Genomic DNA, 6,174 nt, shown 5'->3' on the forward strand with positions numbered 1-6,174 from the left:
CTGCTCGGATCGGGCGGTTGACATCACATGGTGCCAGCTTGTGCCCTATCTTCGGTAATCTGCTCCGGAAATAAAAGTCAATTTACACTGTGTTACTGTCATCCAGGCCAAGCAGGTGGAGTGGCACACCTGTCAGCAGCTGTCTCTACAGGTGGAACGGGAAATCCATGCTACCGGGATGTACAGTGTATACTGTATATGTATGTGTAGGGACATTATTTAAATGTGTGTGTGTGACTACTGTATGTAAATGTATGTGCACTGTATATGTGTTAAAATTAGGGATGTGCACCGGCCACTTTTCGGGTTTTGGGTTCTGATTACTTTGAGGTTTTGGGTTCTAATGGGTTTTGGCAAAACACCTCCTAAGTGTTTTGTGTTTGGATTTTTTGGGTTTTGGTTTCTGATTTTTTGTTAAAAAAGCATAAAAACTGCTAAAATCGCAGAATTTGGGTTTTTATTTTTTGCTCCTACGCTATATTAACCTCAAGAACATTAATTTCCACTCATTTCCAGTCTATTCTGAACACCTCAAACCTCACAATATTGTTTTTAGGGCAAAAGGTTGTACCGAGGTAGCTGGATAACTATGATAAGCCACACAAGTGTGCGGCACAAACACTAGACTGATATGGCACACTTAGCATCCCCTCTAGGCTGATACTGCACACCTAGAATTACCCCTGGACTGATATGGCACAGGGAGTATCACCCCTGGACTGATACGGCACATTTAGCATCACCCCTGGACTGATATGGCACACTTAGCATCCCCCCTAGTCTGATACGGCACACCTAGCATCACCCCTGGACTGAGAAACTTATATGATCTCATTGGTTGGCTAAAACTTCTCCCTCGATCTTGAAACGAAAGAGAAAACTGTTACAATTGTTATACTTTGATAGGAAAACGGCCACCATCAACATAGAGAAAGGAGTACTCACTTTCTACAGGAAATGGGGACTTCTTATCGCAACCCTAGAAACACCTATACAAATCCAAATATTTAAGATTTTTGATAATACTGAATGGTTTATTCACAGACATCTGTTATCTAATACAGACTAATAAAATGTTTAGAGATCGCATTAACCAACAACACACCTGTAACTGTATGATGATTGTATTATGCTGAATTCTTCAAGAACCCCCCCCCCTCCCTTTACTGAACCTCCCTTTGTCTGTCTTTAATTATTATAATTTTGTTGTTTATATTATATGTAATTGTTTGTAAAGTAATATTGTTAAATACGCTGTCTAACTGCATTATGGAAAACACCAAAAAGCACGAATTTTCTTTGAGCTGTTGCTGCGCGATGTGAAGGTATAATCTCCAATTCTGCATATACCGAGTCACAGTACGAAAGAAGTACAATTGCTTGAATATATGCTTATTGGTGTATACTTTGTCACGGCCTGACAACTTCATATATTGTACATGTTACTCTGTTTACTGCAAAAAAAATAAAAAAAATAAATGTGCAGTTTTTCTACTGAAGAAAGGTTACCAGCCTTTAGGCTAAGATCAAGTATAGTATCTTTTCTTATCAGTGGGTGTGGACCGCCCCTGGCAGAAGAATAGAGAAAGGCCAGACCAAGTACTAGCTCTAATGGGCAGAGGGTATGGGATGCCTCATGCCTGGGAGCAGGGAAAGGTCTGGCTGAGTACCTTCACTCTGCTGGGGGAAGCAGGAAGAGGAAACTAAGATACTCTTAACCTACTGTACTTCTCCCACTGGTTGGGAGAAACACCAGGCCTAGTAGGTGGCTCTATTGATGGGGTTTGTAGCCCCTGAAGGATGAGATAGCAAAAAGCCCTGTCTAGTATCCATTCCCAAGGAGCGGGAAAACACTGGGACTGAGTAGATTACTCTTCCTAGGGGTCCTCAACCCTCAAGGGACTCAATGGAAAAGCCCGGTGGAGTATCCATTCCAATGCCAGGGGTTGGAAAACACCCTAGGTAGGAGCAGAGAAAAACATGGTTGGACGCTGACTGGTCAGCTGCTTAGAGCCTGAGGTGTAGCATGCCTCCGGGAAACTTGGAGGTGCCTTAAACGATTGCTGGTGTCCGCACACTATAACGTTTTGGCTATAGAATTGCGCACTTCCCTTTAAGTATGCATTGCATGTCCTTGCCCTGGGCCTTTTGGCTGGGACAGGACAATTTTTCACACCCCCACCCCAGCCATCTGGCTGGGGACTCTATTTATTTATCTTCACCTCTTTCACAATTATCACTTTTTTTTAACCCCTTCCTGACAGAGCCAGTTTTTGCGTTCCTGACAGAGCCATTTTTTTCAAATCTGACATGTTTCACTTAAGTGGGGATAACTTTTTTTTGCTTTTACTTATCCCAGTGATTTTGAGATTGTTTTCTCGTGACACATTGTACTTCAAGTTAGTGGTAAATTTGGGTCGATACAGTCTGTGTTTTTTTGTGAAAAATACCAAAATGTCGTGAAAAAATGGAAAATTTTGCAATTTGCAAAATGTCACATTTTCTGCTTGTGAGACAAATAAACATACCACTCAAAATAGTTAATAACTAACAAAGACCATATGTCTACTTTATGTTGCAATCATTATTTCAACCTCCTTTTCATTTTTTTGGACACTAGGAGGCTTCAAATATGAATAGCAAATTCTCAAATTTTCAAGAAAATTTCAAACACTGATTTTTTTAGGGACCAGTTCAGTTCTGATGTGACTTTGAGGGACTTGTATGTGAGACACCCCCATAAATGATGCCATTTCAAAAACTGCACCCCTCACAGTATTCAAAACAGCATTTTGGAAGTTTGTTAACCCTTTATGTGTTTCACAGGAATTAAAACAAAGTGTAGGTGAAATTTCAAAATTTCTTTTTTTTTTGCAGAGTTTCAATTTTAATACATTTTTCTAACGAACACAGTAGATTTTACTAGAGAAATGTGACTAAAAATTGATTCCCCCAATTCTTTTGTTTTCATAAATATCCTATATGTGACCAAACCACAGGCTTCATAATAGAAGGAGCACCTACTTGATTTTGGAGCCTCCTTTTTATGAGATTTTTTTTTAGGCACCATGTAGGTTTCTAGGCAACATAAGTGCTAAAAGTTAGGAACCTCCCCCACATGTCACCCCATTTTGCAAACTACACCCTTCAGGGAATTCATTTAGGGGTATAGTGTACATTTCAAACCCCCAGGGGTTTCACCAATTTTGATACAACTGGGCTGTGAAAATGAAAAAATTTAATTTTTCATTTTCACAGCTCAGTTGTATCAAAATTGGTGAAACCCCTGGGGGTTTGAAATGTACACTATACCCCCTGATGAATTCCCTGAAGGGTGTAGTTTGCAAAATGGGGTCACTTGTGGGGGGGTTCCACTGTATGGGTGCTTCAGGGGTCATTCAACCAGAATCTGTGCTGCAAAATCCAAAAATCACTCCTTCCCTTCTGAGTCCTGCCATGCACCCAACTGGTATTTTTTGGTCACATGTGAGGCATTGCCATACTCGGGAGAAATTGGGGCACAGATTTTGGGGTGCTTTGTCTCCTTCATTCCTTGCGAAAATGAAAAATTTTGAGCCAGATCTGCATTTTTGTGTAAAAAAATGTAATTTTTTTACACAAAAATGCAGTTCTGGCTCAAAATTTTTCATTTTCGCAAGGAATGAAGGAGACAAAGCACCCCAAAATCTGTGCCCCAATTTCTCCCGAGTACGGCAATGCCTCATATGTGACCCAAAAATACCATTTGGGTGCATGGCAGGACTCAGAAGGGAAGGAGTGATTTTTGGTGGTGGAATGAATGGTGGGTGCTATGTCGCATTAGCAAGACCCCCGAAGCACCAATACAGTGGAACCCCCCCACATGTGACCCCATTTTGCTCACCAGCTTTGGGAGGGGGGCTGGCGCTGCGGCTGGTGGGGGGGTGGGAGGGGTGCTGGCGCTGCGGCAGCCGGGTGGGTGGGAGGGGGGCCGCCGGGTGGGAGGGGGGGGGGGGGGGCTGGCGATCGGTGGTGATCGGTGCTGTACTTAACAGCACCGATCACTGTATATATATATATATATATGTGTGTGTGTGTATATATATATATATATATATATGTGTATATATATATATATATATATACACACATATATATATATATATATATATATATATATATATATATATATATATATATATATATATATATATATATATATAATCCAGGGGTCCAGGGCACTCACCAAACTCAAAGTCTGCAACAAAGTCCTTTATTATCTCATTGCTGAGAATAAGCCGACGTTTCGGACCATACAAGGTCCTTAATCATGGCAATAATCCAACACAAAAGTACAACTGGCCTCATATGACATAGGTCTCACTTATATAGGGCTTACAATCACGCCCCTATCAATCACCTGTATCCACAGGAAGTTCATTAACATCATGCTGGTATCAATACAGTGTCCCCCCCATAACTGGTAACCCATCTGCACATACCTCTTTTAGCACAACAACATAATAGTAAATGTACACACTCAAGCGCTCATAAATGGGGGATAAGGCGATCTCTCACCTAAGTCCCGATCAGGGCTCTGGGCACGCTGTCTGTGGCGTGCGGTTCATCACTTCCGCGTTCCAACACAGTGGAACGCATGTCGCATCCAATGGCGTCATCACTAATCAGCGCTGTACTTCAATGGAGCGCATAGTACTTCCGGCATCCCCAGCCTGAGCAAAACAGTAGTCATGGCAACATCCGTGTATAGCCTAACGCACGTCTCTGCAATACCGTGCATCATCTTTTATCACCCAGTGCTGCCATCAATGGGAAACTGACCAGTTCCCATAATGATATTAACCAGTAACATACAATTACCCTAATAATGGAAGGGAAAAACCCCCGTTATTTAGAACAAGAATTTACAAATATTCAATCTAGGTGCATGTGTAATCAAACACTCATATATCTTACCATATAAGAGCCATTATTCTATAGATATCATATGTTACATATTTCATACAATATATCACAATCATATATTTCATGCTATATACCTAGTGTGCTATAAAGCACCCAATTATCCATCAAAAATATATAATTACTCAGGGATTAACACACTATAGCCCTCTATCTGTGCACCTAAATTTTGGTATGCATGATTCCACATGAGGTAATTAAAAATTTTTTTTTATTTTTTTAAAGAAACCATGTACTATGAGGCCAGCCAACTTATTTCAGACATTTATAACACACAACATTAAACATATAATAAAAAAATGATAAAAAAAGCAGAAGCACCATCCAGATGCTGCATATTTGGTGCATAGTCCTTTTCCCCTGTAATATACAAAAAAATCTCATATGGGGGTTATACAATGCATCATGCAACAACAGTAGGTAACTCAATTACTGGTGGTCAACTCTTGGCATGTCCTAATCCGATCAATATGTCAACCCTACACGTCATAAAAAGCACCTCAATGAATTATACTCATTCAAACCCCTAGGGTTGATTGTGCCCAAGGAGTGTATCCAACGGGCCTCCTTTTGTAGTAGCAATCGCGCCCGATCTCCTCCTCTCTCAAGGATAGGAACCTGATCTATGATCATGCTTCTCAAAGATGATAGTGTATGTTGTTTGGACAAAAAATGTCTTGCCACCAGTTTATCAGAGGTTTTGGTAGTCAGGGCAGCTCTTATACTCGACCGATGGTTGGCCATACGTTCTTTAAAGGAACAGATTGTCTTTCCTACGTAGGTCAGTCCGCATGGACATTTAAGCAAATAAATCACATGGTCTGACGAACATGTCAACCTATGTCTGATCCTTATTTTTTGTCCATTGTGTGGATGGTTGAAGAATTCGCCAGAGTTCATAGATTGACAAGTAGTGCATCCAGTGCATCTATAACATCCCATTCGAGTGGGTCTCAACCATTGGTTGCCAGCATCATTCTTGAAGTTCAACATCGGTCTCATAAGCATATCCCGTATGTTCTGTCCTCGGCGATAAGCAATCATTGGTTTTTTATTATTAAGCTTCAGCTTAGGATCAGTAGCCACTATGTCCCAGTGTTTATTAATGCTTTTCCTAAATAAGGAAGCACGGGTATCATGTGTAGTGGTAATGATCATTCGATCCATGTTCTTCTTCTCTGAGCGAGAGTCCTGTAGATGCTGGATGTTAGT

Source organism: Crinia signifera, chromosome 2, assembly GCF_055691185.1.
Source record: "Crinia signifera chromosome 2, ASM5569118v1, whole genome shotgun sequence".
Lineage (NCBI taxonomy): Eukaryota > Metazoa > Chordata > Amphibia > Anura > Myobatrachidae > Crinia > Crinia signifera.